This window comes from Ochotona princeps, chromosome 23 (genome assembly GCF_030435755.1).
Source record: "Ochotona princeps isolate mOchPri1 chromosome 23, mOchPri1.hap1, whole genome shotgun sequence".
Lineage (NCBI taxonomy): Eukaryota > Metazoa > Chordata > Mammalia > Lagomorpha > Ochotonidae > Ochotona > Ochotona princeps.
Genome location: NC_080854.1, coordinates 33942709 through 33966080, shown reverse-complemented (window position 1 = coordinate 33966080; position 23372 = coordinate 33942709). Strand labels below are relative to the sequence as shown.

At 41.7% G+C, this 23372-nt stretch overlaps 1 protein-coding gene across 3 annotated transcripts in view; it reads right to left on the bottom strand.

Moving 5' to 3' along the window:
* The window catches only part of CTNND2 (catenin delta 2), a 702327-nt gene that overhangs the window by 466878 nt on the left and 212077 nt on the right, over positions 1-23372 (bottom strand). The window contains exon 1 of one of the 3 annotated variants that reach the window (XM_058680082.1): positions 22573-22885. The exons of the other annotated variants lie outside the window; for them this stretch is intronic. The gene's annotated coding sequence lies outside the window, so the exon portion shown is untranslated. Of the gene's footprint in view, positions 1-22572; positions 22886-23372 lie in introns of those variants that run through there. 3 annotated transcript variants of the gene reach the window in all.

Sequence of the window (23372 nt, the reverse complement as noted above, 5' to 3'; positions counted from 1 at the left end):
GGCTGTAAAACAATGTGGTGTAGAAATCAACTGAGACATTTAGATTTCATGGGATTTTGAGAACTGCATGGTTTAGATAAATCCTGTGTTAAAGAAGTTTTAAGAGTGAAAACCAGTGTTAGAATCCCTATGTCTTCTCATTTTATGAAAATTATCTTGTTTAGAGATCATAAAAATTCAGGAAAATATGAGATATATGATACCAAAGTTCATTAAAATACTGACAGTCAGATTTAAGGGTTTTTTTCTTCTGAGAATAGCACATTGTTGAGTCATATAACACATCAGGATGCTAACAAAAGTAAAGTTTTATACCTTTTTCCTAAAGAGCCTACATTAATAATTTAGTTGGTTTAATTAAATAAGGTTTATTAAATGCTTTAAGTGTAATAGCATATGTAAATTCTCTGAAAAGACTTCTCTGACTTTGTATGAAACTCTCACACTTCTATTAACTCCTTCAAGAAATATTCAATTGTAGCAGTGGCACAGCATTTGTTAGGAGAGTATAAGTTAGATTGGAGGTGGCAGAAAAAATTAGTTTGAATAATTTAAATTGAGTAAAAAGTGTGATGATTTTGCAAATCTGGAAGATGACAGACTAAGCAATGAAGTGAAGAATGGAAAAATGGCTAAAATGCTAAATACCAAAAGACAGGATGTGTTTTCTACAATGCAGACCTGATTTGAAATAAGATTCAACGTGACCAGGTTCAGGGTCACGGCTAAAGCAAGACAGTAACCCAAACACACATTTGAGACTGTGGACTGTATGTGGCCACGCTTCCATGCTTCCTTTGACATCTTACATCCCACATAAGAAGAGAATTTTGTGACCCAGCACCTGTCTAGACACAGTATGCTCAGCGGTCACGTAGGTGTCCACAGCAGTGGGCGGCATGAGCGCTGCACAGACAGAAGGACAATCACCAGACGCCAGCATGGCAGTGAAGGCCTCAAAGGAAACGCTTTCCTCCCACTGGGCCGGTGAATGCTGCTGCATCTATACAGGTTGGAATGCATTCCAATTTTCAAAATGAAGGAAGCTGTGTCCTTTGTGAACACATAGGTCTACCTGGGATCTGCTGGATTAAAGGACAAAAGCCAGGTACACAAGCAGGAGCACAAGTCCTGACTCGCACATGCACTCCACCAGTTGCGCTTTTCCAAGAAGCAGAAGGTAGACTGTTTTAGTTATCAGGGATTTGGGGGAAGGCAGTGTTGTGGAGATACTGGTGCAAGGATACAAAATTTCAGTTTAGATACAAATTCAAGAGGTCTACAGTATAACAAGGTGGCAGTACTTTACAACCACATGCTGGATTCTCAAAAATTCTGAGACTTTTAAGTCTTCTCATCATTAAAAATGACAAGTATGTTAAGTGATACATATATTAGCTAGATTAAGCCATTCTACAGTATATGCATATTTCAAATATCACGATAAATATATATGTGTGTGTACATATATATGTGTATATATATAGTTTTTTCCTTTCTGAAATCACAGCCTGAATGACACTGTGTGTGTGTCTGTGTGTGTGTGTGAGTACCTAAATGCCTATCTGAATACATCAGAGAATTATCAGTGTTAGTTTTAAATCAAATTGCAACACTCTTTGTTGTAACAAAACTACACATTTGGAATGGGTCAACTACTTTTTCGTTTTGAAAAACAGAAACAGTCACCGTCCTCTGATTTTTCCTCAGAGATGAGCACATTTTAAAGTCCTTTATCTGACTGTACACACTTGTGTTTCCATATCCACATTAACATCTTTACTGTAACCTTACTTATCCAAGGACGGCCTACAAAGCACGATGAAAATTTGGTACCATTCTCCCATTCGCCGTCCCCAAAGACACCCATTTCCATCTTTTTCCTTTCTCCCCATGTAGTTGTCCTGCATGTTTAGGCAGGATAAAGTGAAGATGGTTGTGAGCTGAATGTCTGTAGGTGATGCTTTTAGGAGATGGGGTGGAGGAGAAGGACAGATCATTAGGGACTGACAGCTTCCTCCATCTCCACGCTTGGCACTTCTCTGTTCTTGGGAGTCCTCTCTGTGCCCCCATCACTGGCATTTCCTTCACCTGACCACTGTATTTCCTTGCCTGGTGGCGAACGTCTTTTTGAATTGAAAGGAGGACTTTTTTTTTTTTTACATTTTTCATTCTACTCTCACCTTAGTTAATATTAAGTTCTAATAGAAATTACATTTTCTAAGTATGAAATCATTTCCTCAGAGTTTTGAGACAATGATTCATTATTTTTATTTCTACAACACTGTTTAGTTCCAGGAAATTCTATTAAAATATTTTTTATCCTTTTAATTTTTTACTGCTCTTTTATTTCCAAACTGATTACGAAAAAGCTGCAATCTAAATGATTCCTGCAAGTTTCTCCTCTAATTTTTCTTTCTTCTACTCCTCTCTTCATTTTCTGCTTTACTTTTTGGAATCCTTCCACAATTTCATCATGTAAGGCTCTAATGAGAGGCTCATTATTGTCAGCAAGCTTTAAATTTCTGAGAGTGGAATATTCCTTTTAATTAGCATCTAGTGTTTTATGGGTGTGAAATCATTTCTCTTCTTCCTCCATGATATTCATGTTGCTGCTGCCTTCTCTCTGCAGAGCTCCTATTTTATGATGATTTTCCATGGCCTTACAATACATAGTTCTCATTACAGGACCTTGGACAGCACCCAAGAATCCTGGTGATCTGCTGGTACTGGAGTATGGCACAAAAGCTGATCAGAATGCTGGACTGATTGGAACTCCTTCTCTGTGTTCTCCCAGTACCAGAAAAAAAAAAATCTCAATCTCCACCTTTAGTTGAAACATTCGGTGTTTCTTCTTCCAAAACCTATACAGGGTCAAGGCTGTGTGGTGGGTATATTGGGAGCTCAGATTTCCTCAAGTAAAGTTCTACTTCAATGCCCTAATTGACGATTAACATTATTCTGGAGTAAAGCTGTAGTCTTTGTGTTGATAGGGAGGGCGCTGGTGTCTAATTGTTGACAGGTTTTCAGTCAATCTCTGTACTTCATAATCCTTGGTTCTGATTACACATACCTTTGGAATAGTTTCCTGTATTAACACACTTGTAATTTAATTTTTCTTTCTTCTTGGAATTCCATTTTTTGGTTATGATGAGGTATTTACCACTTAGTACGTTTATCATATTTTGTCAGATGCAGGACACTTTTTCATCCTTTAATATCTCTGAGTCTCCCAGTGTTTGAAATGGGATGACTTACATCCAGTAGCATATGATAGCTTAACTGGAAGAACTGTTGCTTCTTTTGTTGAGCTGAAGTAATTCTGATGATTCATAGTGTCTCAAACCTCGTGAAACGGATTCTTTAGTCACCATTTCCTCTATTTATTGGATTGTGTGTCTTATCAAAAGTCTCCTTGCCATTTTGGTAAGAGATGAGGGGTTGATACAAGGACTCAATTTCATTTTATATTAGGAGGTCAGGTCACTTTCTGAAAAAGTTTGGCATACTCTGTGAAAACCAGGACTTGCTGGAGGAAGTGGAATGTCAAACAGCCCCAGTTATTGTGTCATCAGCAGAGTTCTCGGAGTTACAGACTTCCAACATCAGAGGATTGTCCTCGGCCTGCATCTCAACCAGGACGACATCTTACACCACACTTCTGGTTTCACTCTGGCCTCAAAACGTTCCAACAACACTGGAAGCCTGATACTACAAGCCTCAGTCGCTTTCTGATAGGACTTTCGTTAGCAACTCTGATTCATGGAAACTGATGTTGTATTGCTTCTATGCCTGTTGTTGGTTTCACTTGGTGGCCATGCTGCCTGGCTGAGGAACCATCCGCACCTCTATGCACACTCTCTTGTCCCTCCACCCTGCCTGACACTGCCCATTTCCTAACATCTCAATTAGCTCCTGCTGAGGTGGTACAAAATTGTCCATTTCCATCAGGGTTCCCTACTGCCTCCCTGTTTTCTCCAGTCTCTACATATCTTACTCCTCTTGCATACAGATGCAAAGTGACTCCCATAAGCAACAATGCCAGCACAATCAAGTCAGCTGAATGTAAATTAAGAACATGAAGGATCTTGGCTATGCCTTTTAGACACTAAGATTCCAAGATCTGAGGAAATCTGACTCAGTGACTGTGCTTTTACTCCTGGAGCAAAATCATTGCTCAAATGCTTTGATCTACTTGATTTAAAATGACTCAGGGTCATCACTATTGTCTAAACTTTCTCTTTGGATGTTGTACTACCTGGGAGTTGGAGGCAAGGACTGCGGCCTCTCATCCCAGTTTTTCAGCCCTCAAATGCACTTAGCTTCCTCATGTCCCTCATTGGCGGCTATCAACAATGTGAACCATCCAGCAACCATGCGCTTTTTCCCCTCATATCACTGTTAACTTCCTTTTCACATAGGCTGATTTCACAGCCACATCTCTTTATAATGTTAATTTCATCCTGGTGAGATTTGCTGCAGAAACAAGTCTGAAGGGGGAAAGTGGCGCAAACGACAGGGTCCTAATAGGAAGCAAGGTAGCCTAGCGCAAAGCGCCCTGCGCACCTGCGAGGAACAAGCCATGATGTCAAGATAGAATGGGACAAATCAATGTCAACAGTAACGCTGTGTAGATCTCGCCAGTGAGTCAAAAACTGGCAAGGAGCTGTCCACCAAGTTTACAAAGCTGACAGATTAGTGCTTGAAACAACCATGGTGTCGTCCTGGGTCACCTAGCAAGACAAAAGATGACAGGACTCTCTGAGGCAGAATCATTTCCAGAGTGGTTACAGTCAAAAACATAACAAAATATAACAAAACATCCATTTGGGGCCAACTCCTTCTCTGCACATGTCTACTGCCTTTGCCGTTTGGCTCACCAAATCCCCACTCGTCAAATAAGGAACAGTAGGAACCTGAAACAAAGAAAGCTGTAGCTTGAGAGGATGTAAAATTCCATTAGGTTTGATTAAGAAGTTATCAGAGGATGGCATTTTGGGCAACGTGTGTCAGGCTGCCCCTAGGCTGCCTTCCTTGCATATGGGAGCACTTGATTCTCGGCCACCTCCTATGAATGTGCACGAAGGCTGGCAGCAGACACAGGCTCAGGCACTCGAGTGCCTACCACTCGTGTGGGAGACACAGATCTCGTGTGGGAGTGCCTACCACTCGTGTGGGAGACACAGATCTGTTTATATTTGTCTCTTGAACTTCAATAAATAATCATTTGAAATTTTGGTAATACGACTGTAAGGCTCTAATAATGATTTGTACACACCACACAATCCCTAAAACCTGCATTCATGCCTTATATATTCTGGCATGTACATTTAGAAAATTTTCTATTTTCATGATAATACTTATGACAACAGTATACAATAATGGCAGTAGACATTTTCAGTATTTGTTTATTACCAAGCACTATGTATCTTACTTTAATAAATACTTTACTTGCATTAACTCATTCCAAAAAGTGACTTGATGGCATATTCGATTTTAGTGTGTGACATATTTCAGGCTTAAAGATGTTAACTGACTGACCCAAAGATTACCTTGGATGGAAGTAGAAACTTGGTTCAAACTGACTGTTCAGGAATGCACTGCCTCAAAATTCTAGCTTGATTGCTTTTCATTGTTTGAAGGAGGCTGTACAACTCGAAACAATGCAGTCTAATGAGGAAGAACTACAGCTCATCATCTCACTGTCCCCCACCTACCTAGAACCGCAATATTAAAATTTTGTTCAACCACAGGAAGAATTATAGTCAAGGTACTGTTCAATGGAAACTAGTAAACTCCTCTATAAACAATACAGGCGACGAGGACAGTGGGGGGACAATCCTCTGGGGCCACCCCACAGTACAAAGAGCAGCTTTCCCACATTTCAAGGCATAAGCAAGCAAGCACCAGCACCAAAGGCTCAGGGCTAAGCCACGACGACCCCTCACTCCCTCACAGTGCTGCGCCTGTGTCCACGCTGCAGTCCAAGGTCCTCAGATCCACTTCCTCACACACATTCTCCTGTCCCTTGAAGGAAAACACCTTACCCTTCAGTTACTTCGTTTAATTACCATCTGTTATGTATTAGAACCTTCCCGATCTCAGCTTCACTCTGCTATCAACAAGGGCTGTTGGATGCACTGCTCCACGCCTCCTTGTTCTCCTCCGCTGTATGCATCCTGGTGGCAAGCACCAAAATCTGGCATTACCAACTTTTCTTCACCCAACAAAGTGTGTACTTAATAACCAATGGGTTGATGGATCTGTACGTGACTAACGATGAGTCCCAACAAGTAATATCTGGATCAACATAAGAAAGTACAAAATCCTGTACAAGTGAGCAGAAAACCCACCAAAGAAACCTCACAAAACATAGAGGCTGGTTAAGTTGCTTTGGTGGCATGTTCAATTCAGCGTCTGTTCTTTTCCAGGAATTGCTCTTTCTCTCTGGCAAGCACTTGTGCTCCACCCAGTCCTGTATGCCTTTCATGCCACTATCCAGCTTTAAAAATACTTCTTTTCAGAGCATAAATATCTGAGTGATACAAGGATGCTTGTCCTTTCTCATGAAAGCTTCTTGTTGAAACATCAAGAGATAAACATTCACATCAGTGGAATGATTATATATGCACTCATCACCAAATATTTTCCTTTCTTTCTTTTACCGTGGCAACATATTACGTGGCTGGCACCCCCTGCTTCCTGAAATCAAGCCTTGTGATGGTTTCTTTGACAACTTTTTCTTCTTCTTCACCTCCAGACTGCTCTGATCATTCTCCTCTGCACTTGACCTTTCCCACTTGACCTTTCCCACTTGACCTATCTCCCTGTGATTCTTCTTTAACTTCTGTTTTCTTCAACTTTTTCTCAATAATCTTATCCATTAGCATAGCCTCAAAGACCAGTTCTTGGTAGTTATCCAACCACTATTGGTATTTATACCAGAAAACCTAGTTCACATCTAAAACGAAAAGCAGTCTACGAACCTGCTCCCATTCCTTAGTTTTTCTATCTACAGTAAAATTGCAACCAACTTCTCTAATTATAAGAGGTGTGTGTATAAAACCAGAATGCTACCTTACATCTTGTAAATAAGCTAACTGTGACTGGGGCAAGGACTAAATCTGTGACCTTGTACCAGCACATCACTGACAGAGGCATCAAAAGACACTGGCAGAGGTACACTTCTAAGAAAAGGCCCAGAAGCAAAAGCAATTAAAGCAAAAATAAACTGAATTACATCAAGCTAAGCGGCTTGTGCTGCAAAGGAAATCGTCCAAGGGAAGAGGCAGTCAACAGAACCGGGAACATCACTGCACACTGTGTGATGACAGAGGACTGACATCCAGGGTCTGTAAAGACTCAAGAAACTCAACAAGAACAAAACAATCCAGGAGAGAAATGAACAAAGCGTGAGACACAAATGGCCAACAGACACACGGAATCACAAACCACAGTGAGGTTTCACCTTACCCCAGTCAGAAAGGGAATCAGCCAAAAACTTAAGAAACAAAAACATAATGCTGGTGACGATGTGGGGAGAAAGGTACCTAACCCACTGCTAGTAAGAATACAAACTAGTACAACCATTATGGAAGGCAGTACTGAGACTCCCCAGAGAACTGAAAGCAGATGTACCATACGACTCGGCCAGCTCACTTTTGAGAATTTACCGAAAGAAAATGAAGTCAGCAGATGAGAGAGGCACATGTGTACCAACGCTTAAGACGGCTCAACTCATAATAGCTAAGATATGGAATCATCCCAGATTTTCATCAACAGATGACTGAACAAAGATAATGTGAAATATATATACCACACAATGCTACTCAGTCATAAAAAAAGAGCGAAATCCCGTCTTTTGGAACAAAATGGATGCAACTAGAAACCATTATGCTTACTGAAATAAGCCACTCTCAAGAACACAAATGTCACTTCTTTTCTCTGATATGTGGCAGCAAACACAGAATACAGAAAAAGGGATAGGAATGCGACAGCTCCATTGGGATCAGGTTGTCATTTATATCTCATACATACATTAGAGTGGAAACATGGTCTTGCGGTCGCTTTGCATTTTGCTTGTCAAATAAAATGATCATGACAAATTAAACCCATGAACATAGTGGGCTACAATTACGACTGCAAATACTGATAAAGCCAGGGAGGAGTTTGCAGAGAAGCAGGGAATGAGAGAACTGTGGCTGTCTTCCTGGAGCTGTGCCTGCGAAATGCATGAAATATGTTGCCTTTATGCAAGCAAAAAATTAAATTAAAAAAAATAATAAAACCTGGGCCCAGTGAAATGGCTCAATAGCTAAAATTGTCACCTTGCACATGGTAGGATCCCATAAAGGGGCCAGAGAGTGTCCTGGTTGCTCCACTTCTCATCCAGCTCCCCGTTTGTGGCCTGGGAAAGCAGCAGAGGACGGCCCAAAACCTTGGGACCCTGCACCCACCTGGGAGACCTGGAAAAAGCTCCAGCCACTGTGGTCACTTGGGGAGTGAACCTATGGATTGAAGATCTTCCTCTCTGTCTCTACCTCTCTGTATGTCCAATTTTTCAAAAAAAAAATTTTTAAAAAGCAAAAACAAACAAAACACAAATGCTCACCCCAGATACAAACAATAAATACCCTCTAATCTGTCCACTGGCTTATCTATGAACACCTCTCCAACGCTGGCCACCACAGTCTATAGTCCAAGCTTCTGCACTCAGCTTCCCAATCAGACCCTATGTCTCTTTACCACAGGTCTCCGTTATACAGCCACACATAGTCTGCTTTTCCAAATTAGAAAATGTGACTGTATTACTCACCTGTTTAGCAGCATTCAGTACTTCCTTCTCCTAAAGGTAAAAGCTGTTCTTAATATTTCATTTTCCAATGACTAAACATTTTTTTAAAGTTTTATTCAGTTTTATTACCAAGTCAGATAAACAGAGAAGAGGAGAGACAGAGAGGAAGATCTTCCATCCGATGTTTCACTGCCCAAGTGAGCCGCAACGGCCGGTGCTGCGCTGATCTGGAGCCAGGAACCAGGAACCTCTTCCAGGTCTCCCATGCGGGTGCAGGGTCCCAAGGCTTTGGGCCGTCCTCCACTGCTTTCCCAGGCCACAAGCAGGGAGCTGGATGGGAAGTGGAGCTGCCGGGATTAGAACCGGCACCCATATGTGATCCCAGCACGTTCAAGGCGAGGGCTTTAGCTGTTAGGTCACGCCGTGGGGCCTGACTAAACATTTTTTTAAAGATTTATATTCATTGCAAAGTCAGATATACAGAGAAGAGGAGAGACAGAGAGGAAGATCTTCCATCCGATGATCCCCAAGTGGCCAAGTAATTGCTATGGTGGGAGCTAAGCCAACCCAAAGCCAGGAGCCAGGAGTTTCTTCCAGGTCTTCCATGTGGGTGCAGGATTCCAAGGCTTTGGGCCATCCTCAACTGCTTTCCCAGGCCACAGCCAGGGAGCTGGATGGGAAGCAGCATGTCTAGGACATGAACTGGTGGCCATACAAGATCTTGGTGTGAGCAAGGCAAAGACTTTAGCCACTAGGCTATTGCACCAGGCCCTGGCTAAATATTTTCAAAGGAAGTACAAAGGCTTTTCAAGAAGAGATAAAGGCTATGTTTTTTTTTTTTTTTAAACTATGTTTACACATTATTTTTGCATCCAAATAAACTCAGGTTTTAACTTGATCCTTCATAAAATTTGTGAAGATCCTTTATAGCTCTTACAACAAAGACCAAGATGTGACTGTCCAAATGATATACACATCTATAAATAAAACACAAAATATATATTAGCGTTTGAACATTATAGGTAGCTAGATTTTTAAAGTCAGAGTAAGTGGTTGTGAATTTTTTCACTACTAGAAACTGCTAATTTTTGGAGAAAACAGCTACACTTACTTCGAGCAATATACAGGATTATGTTCATGTGTTGAATCATTGCATACACCCCACAAATATGTGAAACTTCAGTACCCAAATACATATTTTTAAAAATTAAATTACATTCCTCTTTGTTGGAAAAAATTAAATATTGTCCCTACTATGTGGTGATATTGCCGCTGCATCATTCTCTGCTACCGTAATGTCAGGTTTTCCCGGCACACAAACGAGACCCCAGAGGAACCCCTGCCAGTCACCAACAGCAACCAGAGGTGTGTATTTGTTCTGCCTGGTGGCAAGTCATCACGTTTCACTTTTTAAGGTGATCACTATGTTTTATTCCTAGGTAAAAATGATGCTACTCTCTTCATTCAAATATCTAGTACTAAAAATTTAGTATGTAAAAAATAAACATTTATGACCTAAGTGAATAAGATAAACATTAAACTGACAGGTACATACACAGCGCTGTGTAAGATACTAAGTGATAAATGCAGGGGAAATAGAGGTAGAAAATTTATTCAGTATATTATTAATTTACTTACAAATATATTAATATATTTCAAAGTCTATCAAGAGTTAGTTGACACAAAAGCATCAACTAGAATTTTAAAAACTGCTAAATCATGAGGAAAATGATATGAATGAATTTTAAAAATGGCTTCTCAGTAGGGAAGCTTAAGTTAGGGAGAAGGAATCAGTTAACAACATCATAATGTGCACGAGGTATCATTTGAGATGGACAGAAAGTTAGGATTTGCCCATGTGACAGGATGGAGGAAAGCCATGACAGGTGGAAAAATCAGCAGGGGACTGGCGCAATAGCCTAGTGTCTAAATATGTGCCTTGCAAGCCCTGGGATTCCATATTTGTGCCGGGCTCTAATCCGGACAGACCCCCTTCCATTCCAGCTCTCTGTTTTTTTTGTTGTTGTTTTATTTATTTTTTTTTTTAAGATTTATTTATTTTATTACAGAGTCAGATAAACAGAGAGAAGGAGAGACAGAGAGGAAGATCTTCCATGTGATGTTTCACTCCCCAAGTGAGCCACAACGGCCGGTGCTGTGCCGATCCGATGCCGGGAACCTGGAACCTCTTCCAGGTCTCCCACGCGGGTGCAGGGTCCCAATGCATTGGGCCGTCCTCGACTGCTTTCCCAGGCCACAAGCAGGGAGCTGGATGGGAAGTGGGTCTGCTGGGATTAGAACCGGTGCCCATATGGGATCCCGGGGCGTTCAAGAGGAGGACTTTAGCCATTAGGCCACGCCGCCGGGCCCTCCAGCTCTCTGTTTGCAGCCTGGGAAGGCAGTCAAGGACGGCCCAAAGCCTTGGTACCCTGCACCTGTGTGGGAGACACGGAAGAAGCCCCTGGCTCCTGGCTTCTGATTGGCTCAGCTCCAGCCACTGTGGCCACTTGGGGAGTGAATCAGTGGATGAAAGATCTTCCTCTCTGTCTTGTCCTCTCTATATATCTACTTTTCCAATAAAATAAGATTCTTTTTAAAAATCAGCAGGAATTAATGCCCTGAACTTGGCAAAGATTGAATGTTTGTGGGTATGTCCTAGGGAGTGATTTGTGTTAAGTCTGATCAAGTATCAGCCAAACTGGGTGTTAGGCCAATTAGATTTAAAGGTAGGCTTAAGTAAAAGGCTAATACATTCAACAAGGATTGTGATTCTACTGTGATGCAAAATCTTACCTGTTTCCCCACTTCAAGAAAGAAACTCATTGAAATTTTACTGAAATCATTGATTTTGTTTACAAGGTCAACACAACTAAACTGTTTTGGGTATCAGAGTGCCAACGGAGCAGAGATTTTACAGTCGGGTGCACTGAGAAGTGAGTGTGCCCTCTCAATGTCCATGTCACAGAAGAACTATTTTAGAGTGAGGTGGATGTAGACCTCAGGTGGTGCAGAACAGCTGCTGGTGCCTACAGTCAAACAAACTTTCATTTTCTTCTTTATTTTTAAAGATTCATTTATTTTTATTGGAAAGGCACATTTACAGAAAGAAGGAGAAACAGAGACAAAGCTCCTCTGTCTACTGGTTTACTCCCCAAGTGGCCTAATGGCCAGAGCTGAGCTGATTTGAGCTTCTTCCGGGTCTCCCACGCAGAGGAAGGGTCCCAAGGCTTTGGGTTGTCCTCAACTGCTTTCTCAAGCTACCAGCAGGGAGCTGGACGGGAAGTGGAGTATCTGGGACATGATCCCATATGGGATCCCATGGGATGCAAGGTGCGGTCTTAGCCATCAGGCCATCACGCAGAGCCCCACTTTCTTCTGCCATTTCCATGCACTTTCTGTGCCGCCTTCTCAGGGCCACTGATCATCAGAACAGTTTTGATTCCTGCTGTCATTTATGTGGAAGACTTAGAGGTAACCACAGGGATGAAACGAGGAAGGAGAGAGCTATTTGTAAAATCATACTCTAGCACAGTAGCATTAATAGTGACTCCTCATAATAATAGTTATGATGTTATTCCACTTGTTTCGTTTTCACAAAGGCCCAGTGAGGGATTTAGGATATGAAAGCTGCATAAAAAGAAGAGAGCTGGAAACAGAGAAGCAAGAGCCTAGTTGAATTTTACTCAGTGGTACAGTTTAGGAATGTAGTGACCAACCTGGTAGTTCCCTGTTCTTGGTAAGATATGCAATCTTACCAAGTACATGCATGGCAACTGTTGCATTTCACCTATGAAATGCACTTTCATACCCAGTCAATGAAATATTAAACACATAAACATTTCTATATCTAGCTAACTCAGAATTTTTTTCTATATGTGCTCTTCATTTCTTAAAATACTTTGCATTTAAACTACAGGTTTGTTACTAAAGAGACATTCATAATTTATTTGAGGATTTCAGTCTGATCCATTCTCCGACACACTTCAAAAGACTAAATTTGAGTCTAACTTCAAGTGGTAAAGGTTTTAGATACTTTTTTTTCTTTTTGAAATTCCTCTTTGAGGAATAAATTAAGTAGACTAACAAGGATCCATCCACACTGGCTTCCTAACAATCAAACAAGAATTTGTAAGAATGAAGCATTGATGAATGTTCTGCTACTGGAATCATTTATAAATGTCAGAGCAAAATGAACTGTGACCAACAGATTCCTGCCACAGTCCTCATCCTTCCACATCTCCCCAATATGTGCAAGCGTCTTAATGAATGTGCATTATCAAGTTTGCAGGCTTATTTTCAGTCATGAAGAGTAGTGTACCAGATGTTGCTGGTACACTGAATTTGTCACACTGTAGACAAGCTAATATCATTATGTGAGACCACAGGGGAAAATATAAAAGATTCACATTTAATCCATATTAACTACCAGGAGACCCATCAAGGCGGTTGGGCTAGCTCATGATACAGCAGCTTCTAGCAAATTAGGAGCCCATAACAGCTTAGTTCTAATGAGCTGCAAGATCTTACACCATAAGCTCAACTCCATTAAAGTGAATTCAAGTACATGAATTCATGTACAAAGTATAACCTCAACATCTGTCCGTGCTTAGCTAATATTTTGTTTATGCCATTTTTAGGTGCAGCCAAATTACCCTTGTGTCCCCTGGACCCAGGGACGATGGTTTCCGTGGACTGCGGTCGGACCTGACCTGACCTGACAGAGGGGAAGGCAGATGCATGGACTCCTTGGCTGCAGCAGCAGACAGCATGCTGCTCACGGCTCTGGCAGCCGTTTCACACATATTATTAGGCCAATTTTTTTTTTCCCAAACAATTTTCCCTTGCTATTCAAGTAGGGAAAGCAATAGTGTGGGCAGAAATTAAACAGTCAACAGACAAGTGTATCTAATAAACATGGGGGAAACTTGCATTCTGCTAAACCAAATGACTGAAGTCATAACCTGACACTCCGCCTGGAGAAGCTCTCCACTGTAATAAACTTAAGCCATTCTTTTTTCTCTACAAAGGCAATATTCTCCTTCCCTCGCCATAGTGGAATGAATATTCTTTAGTGGTTCAGAAAATAATATTACTGCTATTGAACTCGTCATTATTTCTTACAGGTAAAGGAACAGAGGGGCATCTATCCATGGTTAAGCAGTTGCTATGGGGTGGAGCGGGGGGCAGACATTTAATACATAGTTCAATATGTATTCCACCGAGTTTTACATATAGGATGAATAAACACTTAACGTGAATAATATAACATTTCTATTCTATTTAACAGCAAGTGTCCATAAATCATGTGGTCTCCAAATTTAGACTTAACTTTTAAATGCCTCAGTGTGCCAAACAAAATGGGTGCTGAAAACAGCAATATGGTGTGTTTGTTTTGTTTTTCCATTTTTACCCATACAAATGTCATACAGTTCTGATTAACGTAGACCAGACTTTAAAGGTTTTCGGGAGGCACCAGAGTAGTTACGCCACTGCTTTTGATGCCACATCACATAAGCCCTGCTTCCTCCAAATGGCCTACGTGCTTGGGCCCTGCCGCCCTGCAGGAGCCCTCAATGGAATCCCAGGTGATGTCTCAGTTAGACCCACATCCAGCCTTGAGACCATTCCGGGAGAGGACGGAAGCTTTCTCCCCTCCAGCTTTGCTAAAACCAGGCTCAATCCACCTGTAAAACAGCCGTTCCTACCTTTACTCTTTTAGAACTCTGCCTTCCAAAGTTGTGAATATTCATATTGTTCTAAAACAAATATTGCATTTTCCAAAAAATAAAGGTTTAAAATACAGGCACAGCACTTCCAATCCTGCTCCAATAAAATGCTCTGCTGGAGATGGAAGAGGAAGATGCCACATACTTTAACCTGAGCTACTGCACTGCAGTGATTAAAATAATAAGAGAAAGTTACACTCAAGCCCCACACTCCTTCAAACCCAGCAATTGGAGTGTCTGATCATCAATGCTTTATTCTTTCTACTAAAGCACAGTTACGGGGGATTAATTCATTGCTGGTTAAATAAGTGACACAGACAGGACAGAAGTTTTACATTTCTTTCCGACCCCAGGCCCCACTCAAGGAGGAAGCTTCCCGTCACCTGACCTTGCTCAGCCAGTTCAATCCCCACCCTCTGCGTTGTTGAAATACCTGTCCTCTGGTCTCTCCCAGCCAGCTCAGTTAGACCCAATCTACTTTACCAAGAGCATTGGTCCTTCCCCGACCCCGACCCCGGCCCTCAGCTGCCTTATGCTACATAAACCTCACCTGAAACAAGACCCAGACTCTTTCATCTTCATCCAGAGTACAGGCTGGCCGTGAGGCACCTCTGGCTCTACCCCCTCGCATAAGCTTGCTTTGGCTTTAAGCTCCTGTCTTGCTTTGTCCTGCCCTTCTCCCTTTCATTAGGAATTCTGTCTCCAATGAAAACTCAACTTTTATCAAAGTCTCAGATAAACAAGGGTAATAGTTAACCTGGCTTCCTTTTGGACGTTAACATGACTGTAAGCTCTTCAACAAAACTGACCCAGAGACTTCATATGATCTCCTTTGAATGTTGTAACCCTAAGTAACCACAACATTCTGTACCCCTAATTATCTTCTATTTTTATTAAAAAAAAAAAGAGTAACAGTGTATTAATCTGGTTTTTTTGTTTGTTTGTTTGTTTATTGGTATAATAAAATTCCTGAGGCAGGCTGCTTTGTAAAGAGGAGAGTTTATTTGGTGTCACAGCTCTAGAGGGGCCTTGCCTGGCAACTATTGGCTAACGGCAGGGTTCTAAGCAGCATAGAGTATTGCACAGCAAGACATAGTGGTACTGCCTCCCTAGGCCTGGTCTTTTCTTAGAAATCCTTAAGGACTCAACCATGGGGAGCTCCACCCTGAGGACTTTGCTAATTCTGCACCTCCCAATGGCCCCACCTGCCCACACCCTCTCAGTACCTCAGGCAAGGAGTAAGCCTCAACCGTGAAGCCCTGGGGGCACTCAACCCTTGACACTCCCACCACATCCAAACAGAGTCGTGGGTGTCTCCCTGCTAAAGGGGAAGCTCTGTGAGGACAACAGCTGTGTGATCTCTCCATTGCATAATTTCATGCATGTACCAACACAGCAAGCAGAAAGATGATGGCAGGCACGGTTGAGGCTAATTACCTGCCCCCGACCCCGCCCAGCTCCTAACACCACGAACCTGTCACCTGCACTCATTTGCAAGGGGACCTGCCAGTCTCTGGTCTGTAAATCCTCTGGAAAGAGTTCTTGGATCGCCCTTGAATGGGTCCTTCCAGCGCCTGCACAGCCAGTTTCTTTACCTGCACAATCACACAGGAGGTTCTTGAATGCTCGTGGGTCTAGCAGTCCTCCAGAAAACGTTTTAGAAACAGACATGTCCAACCTGACCTCTGAGCACTGAATCAGAGAGCTGCGCACAGCAGTTTCCCTGGGGTTCTGATATAGGGAGTTACTGTCTCTCCAGACTACCAACCCTATTGGCTTTCAATTCCCAACATATTCATCAGTGGGTTGCCGAGCTGCCAAAGGGAAAAGCGCCTGGACTACGTGAATGGAGTTCAGCAATCAAGCAGAGGAGAGGGGAGGAGTGTGGCAGGAGCAGGAAGCCTAGGAATGGGGCATTTCTAAAATCCAAGCGATATGGGTAAACCGAGCAGTGTCATTAGAAGGCTGAGGGGGAACGAGCTGCAGAGTTACAATCCTGCACTAATTCATTTCTGTGACTGCAAAACACAACGAAATGAAATAATTACTCAGCTCCACGGTACACATCAAAAGTACAGGCATGATATCACAGAGGGTCCTTGTGGGATTTAATGAGCTGCTGTCAGGAAATAATCAGAAGCAGATGTGATGTTCTCAATCATGTCATCAATTACCACTTCTGAGTAATATGACAAAATGGAGGGGTGAAGTTTGTACATTTTTGAAAAGATTATTTATTTGAAAGGCACAGCAGCAGAGAGATCTTCCCTCCACTGGTTCACTCCCCACATGATGGCTGCAGCTGGGGCTTCAGCCGGCTGAAGAAGCGAACTCCTACATGGGTGGCAGGCCAAGGACTTGTACCTGCTTTTCAACGTTAACGGGGAGCTGGATAGGGAGTGGAGCAGGAACTACGAAACCGCAGTTCTCGTATGGGATATTAGTGTTGCAAACAGTGGTTTAACCAGCTATGCAACATCTGCCACTGATACTAGTTTTAATTTTTAAAGATTAATTTATTTATCTGAAAATAAAAATTACAGGGAGTTAGGGAGAGCTGGATCACGCGGAGCAGCTGGGACTTCAATGATGTGATACCGGCACTGTGGGGATTGTGACATACCCCACTAGGCCACAATGCCAGCCCCTGGCTTATACATCTTTCACATTTCCTACTTGATTCTACAGATCCAGAGATGCGTTATTAAGTTTCTAAATGGAAAGGAAATGACATTTGACCAATCCACACACATCTACATTTGTCCTCAGTCTGCAGCCAGCAGTGCCAGCTCTTGGCACTAGACACAAAGCCCAGGAGCTGTTGGTCCAAACGGCTGAACAGGCGACAGGCTTGCAGTTCCTCACACTTAGCCCACAGTCAACTCAAACTTTCTCTCTGTGAACTTTTTCCATTTCTACTGATGTATTCAATGCTTCCAATTTTCTGGCAGAACTTCTCCATGCCAATAGGGGTATAGCCGATCCCTAGCCTGTGCTGTTAAATTTGATTATATTCAGCATTTCAGCAGAGAATATAGTACCTGTTGAAGGAACTCTATTAATGCTGATGATAATGACCAGAAATTGGTTCAGAGCAGCATGAGGGCTTGACATGAACTGAAGCAGATGAAACGCACGGAGAAGGAATGTGTGAAAAGCACAGAGGCTATGATGAAACACTTCTGTGGGAGTCACTCTTCTTGGGGACATGCATTCCAGCCTTGCACTACATGCAAAACAGTAGCCATGGTTTACAGAACAGAGAATCTCACAGATCTGCATGCCTTGCGTTGAAACGAGCAGGTCCAACATTTTTAAAACTAACTTTTCTTTTTTAAAAATTGTGGAGGCCAGAGACTTACTATTTTAACTTCTACAGCAAGTAGCTGTCACATTTTCAAAAATGTTTACACACTAGACTAGCTCTCTGTGTACTGAGCCCTAATGTACTGTTTATCAAATTTCTAGAACCTTCAGAGTTGGCTAGAGTTTAAACTTGTAAAACGTGAGATAAACTTGGGATAAAGGCAGAAGATTTGATCCACAGAGGCAGAAATATAACCACTCTCAGCAGACTTTTCAGGTAAGCCAACATCAGACATGACCCAAAAATACCAGATGCCACCATAGACATGATCAATTCTGATTAATTATTTTTAGGATCCTAAGGATTCTGTTTTATAACAGAGACTTAAATAGAGCTGCTGACTGAATATGATCACAAAAACAAACCAGGCCTTTGATATATATTTCTCAACTTCAAGGTAGACAGAAACAAGAAATACATCAGCTAATGTTTTAGAGTTTATATAGACTTCTGTTATCTTTAACATTTATTTATTTATTTGAAAGGAAGATTTAAAGAGACAGGGGAGAAAGAAAGATCTGGTAACTCCTGGTTCAGGTTCCTGTCAGCTGCAATGGCGGGGCTCGGCCAGGCTGAGTCAGGAGCTTCATTTGTGTCTCCCATATAAGCGACAGCGGCCCAAGCATCTGGAACATCTTCTACTACTTTTTTAAAAAGATTTATTCATTTTTATTACAAAGTCAGATAAACAGAGAAGAGAAGAGTCAGAGAGGAAGATCTTCCATCCGATGATTCACTCCCCAAGTGAGCCGCAACGGCCGGTGATGCGTCGATCTGAAGCCGGGAACCAGGAACTTCTTCCAGGTTTCCCATGTGGGTGCAGGGTCCCAAAGCTTTGGGCCGTCCTCAACTGCTTTCCCAGGCTGCAAGCAGGGAGCTGGATGGGAAGTGGAGCTGCCGGGATTAGAACTGGTGCCCATATGTGATCCCGGCACGTTCAAGGCCAGGGCTTTAGCTGCTAGGCCACGCCGCCGGGCCCTTCTACAATTTATTTTGAGCACATTAGGTGAGAGCTAGACTGAAAATGAAGCAGCAGAACAGAAAGCAGTGTCCATATGGGCTGTCAGGGTCAGAAGTGGCAACTTGTGGATTCCTTGCTTAACAAATTTCCCTGGCAAGGGGGTTGGTATCCTGGTACCAGGCACTACACAGCCCACTGCAACACTACCACCCCACGTGGACACAGGTTACAAGCCCTGTTGCTGCACTTGCTATCTTTGCCGATGGCAAAGAAAGAGCAGTGGAAGATGACCCAAGAGCTTGGATCTGCCAAATCACATGGGAGACCCAAATGGAACTTCTGGCTCTTGCTTTTACTCTGGCTCACTCCTCACATGGCTGGAGAGAAAAACAGTGGATGGAAGTTCTCTCCAACTCTCAACTCTGCCTTTGAAAATCCCTTGAAGAACATAGAGAAAATGTACTGAACCTGTGCAAGAGCTGACACATTGCAGAGTCACAAGGCCGAAGCTGAAGGCATTCACCAAATTTCCATAGCTAGAGGGTGAAAATAGGGCATAACATTCCGAGCTCTCCAGCTAAGAGCTCACCTGACATCAAGCCCCATGAGGGAACTTCTCAACTGTTCTGCTATGATGCAACAGACCTGGCTAGTAATGCTGATAAACAGCAAATTTTGAATCTGCTGCCTGTATGTGATTCCTTTTCCTCCTACCTAATTTCAAATAATGGGCTGAAAGAAATAATTTCATATACTTACTACTTCTTACTTTTTAAAAAAACTGGGCAAAAAGCAAAACATATTCGATGCTTATCTATGTGTTAGTATAGGAATATATACATTGAGATTCTCATTTTTACCTTGAACAAATATGAGAGGCGTAGGTCTAGGTGCTAGGAATGCTTCAACAAAAACAATTAGATTAAAAAATCCATGCCTTCGATAAGTTCACATCTGAGTGAAGAAAATATAAACAAAATGAATGCACGGATGATATGGGGTCAGTTGAGTACAGGCATTAGAGATGAGGAATTCAAGAAAAGAACATGGTACAGAAGCCATTTGTGCAGGAATGTTAGATGTTTGGCCTCACTGACAAGGTGACATATGAGCAAACACCTAGAAAAATGTGGACACCTAGAAAAATGTGGGATGAAGGCATGCGTGTATTTGAGTGGGTTGGGAAGATGGTGGTGGAGCTGGGAGCCTGTTCTAGGAGCAGCCAGGAATTCCCCATGCTGCAGCCAAAGGACCACAGGAAAGAATTCTAAACTATACAGGAGATTCAGGGTGACAGGTTCGAGAGCACTGTGGCCCTGTAGGGTCACTCTAAAGATCTGGAATTTTCCTTACACACAAGAGTAACACATGTGAGTTACATTTTCAGGGGATTTTTCTGGCTGACATGTGTGAACAGCCCTAATAGTCAGTGTTTCCTGGCTATTAAGTTCGTAGTCATCATCTTTCTTTCTCTTCAGTAAGCTAGGCAGGATCCAACATATGCATTTTCAAATGCACTGCACAACCAGCCACTGTCATGCTCTCTCTGGCTGTGCCACCACTGCAGTCAGGACTTCACTCCATCCAAGACAGGACTTCACAGCTGCGGCCTCCCCAGATTGCTTGGCTCTGGATGCCACTCCCATGTGCAGCAGCTTATCAAACACACAAGGAGGGAGTGCTGAACAAAGGACCACACAAAACCCAAGAATGAGTCATGAGTATCTGATCCTGCCAGCAGGATTCACCTGCCAGCAGGTTACTTATGGAAATACAACTATAAGCAGTTGTTTATCAGTCATTTACACTGAATCATTGGGTCAGACTTATAAAGTGGGATTCTCAATTTCAGCATAGTTGGTTAATTTGCATGAGAGCTATAATGGTCTGAGAAAAAATATATATATAGGATAATTGAAACCATTTTTAGTTTTTCTTACTGTGGAAATAAATCTGTCAGTAAAATAACAGAAAGAAGTTCGCAACTTGGCATTTAGAAATACAAAATACTTTTTAATCACATATTGTTGGACTTTGCTTAAGTGTTGAAATGCCTTCTGGAAATATTTCTATTATCTTCAGATGTCCCACATGATATAAATAACAAGATTTAGAGAAAATCTTATAAATAGCTCAAGTTTCCTTTTCAAGCAAAATACCTGTATTTTGTGATAAAATTTAATAAACATTCATGCTATATAATTAACTCACTTATGTTTACAAATGCTTTACTTGGATCACATCCTTACGCTTTGCTCCATAGTTTGAAGACAGAGCAACACCTAACTCTATTTCATGATACGATGCAGTATATTCCTCATCCAGAGCACCACAGTTAATCTTCTAGAATTTAGACGACATTATCACATAGAAGTCAAAACAGAAATCCTCTCCCAAGGTCAAAGTTTTCCTAAATGATCACCCTTAATCTGTACCATTAAAGTCCCCTTTTATCTCTCAAAAGAGATTTTTTTAGCCTTAATGTGATTAACATAAACTCCCAAGTTTTAATTAATTGAAATGACATATTTAGTAAGAGACGCCCCTATAATCTATATAATCCTTCCTTCATTAGCTGCTTTGAAATGCAGTGCTGTTATGGCTAGGCAAATAAAATAAGAAAACATGTTACACCATTTCTCACAAAAAAGCAACCCTTTGTAAGTCAACAGTCATTCCTTGATACAAAGTCATCCACTTTCTTCAAATCACATTAATTAAGTAAAAGTTTTGTCTTGCGATGACTGTAATTAAACTAAAATCCTTCTCTATTAACACTGCAACTTAAAACCTAACGGGATTATGGGATCCTACAAGGTACATCTATCTTGTAAGTATGTAACGGTCTGACACACAATTTTCGTAGACACTGTCAGCAAGCTAACCGCTAGCTTTCTGCAATCAATGTGTTTCTTTAATCTGTTGAGCCTCACAAACATTTTAACTACAGTGGCAACACAGGTGAAATCCATAAAAACTCATTATAAATTTTGGTCAATGATTCTCTCGATGAGTTATCTGAAGGCAAGCAATCTGGGAACACTTGGATGGAAGAGGTTTCCGATAATTATGGGATGTGAGCTCTCCATTCACACCTGCACCATTTAGGAAGATCAAAACATGTAATTATTGTATTCCAGTTCTAATATAAAACTCATTGAGAACCAAACAGTCTCTGAGAAAAGAAATGTAGCACAACAAGTTAACTGTCTATTACAGTGAAGTCTACAGTGACTTCACACAGTGGATCTAGCTGGCTGAGCTCTATGCCTTTACTGTCCATGAGGAATTTCTTTCTGGGTGGGTTTGCTCATTAAATTGTGCAGCCAAGTAAAGACAGACTCACAATTTCCAGATTGTCACTTAATTCATTTTGAATTGCAAATGTCTGTTTACATGGCTAACTATATAACTGTCAAAGTCTGAAGCCTATATCTGGGACACAGCAAATCTTACTAAAAACATTTTGAAAGAGATGTAATGGCTTGTTAACACGGCAAAGGCACCTCAAACCTTACAACTACTTCCTGCTTCATCTGGTGAGTTGGTTTGCATAACCTCATTGCTCATATACACAGTAAACTGACAATCAAGAGATCAGAACAAATTTAAACCTTTTCTACACATAACTTTCAACTCATAGTATTAAAACTTTTAGTTAAAATATGACTAATTTAAGCATTGAAAAACCAAAGACAGTTCATTTTCGCTTCGTTTCTTTTACCTTTTCTGCACCTTTGGAAATAAATGATCCTTAAATACTTGGAAAAGAGCGGTCCAGGAAAAGCAGCTGACCAGTCTTCCCTCCTTCCGGGGAGGTGGAGGCGCTGCAGGCGGTTCCAGGTACCCACCCACCTGCTCCTCCCTCCCCCCACTGCAGGCTAAAAAGAACCAGAGAAGAGCTGAAAAACAGCAGAAGCGGCCAAGAGCATCCTGCAAGAGTCAAAACGCCGAATGATGCTAGTTTTATTCTGCTTCCACTCTCAAACAGTTCATGAGAAAGCAAAGCAAGTCGTACCAGGGATACCACAAGCCTAGTGGCTGCCTCCTTAAAAGAGAAAAAGAGTTCAGCCAGGCACAAAGGTCTCCATAGCAACAGTGAGTTTAGACCCCACCGCCATTATTTATGCAACATTTCATCACAAAAGGACCCTCCCACTAGCAGCCCTGACAAATTCTAGTTTTCCAATCTTCCATCCCTTTGCCTTGAATTGTATCTAGACTCCGTTATTTCCATCTAGATTTCAAGCTATCCCCAACTCAACATGAGAAACAAAAGCAGCAACAACAAACAAGACTATAAAGATTCTCAAACTGAATCTGGACTTCTTTTCCACCCTGAATTCAACAGCAAGAAACAGATTCAAGATTTTTAAAGTTCACATTCAAATTCACTCTAGTTTGTTTTTTTCCCTTTCCTTCCTTTCCTTTCTCTCCTCTCTCCCTCTCCGTTCTCCTCTCCTCTCCTGTCCTTTCTTCTCTTTTATAATGATTTTCCATTTTATCTGAAAGATGGTGAAACAC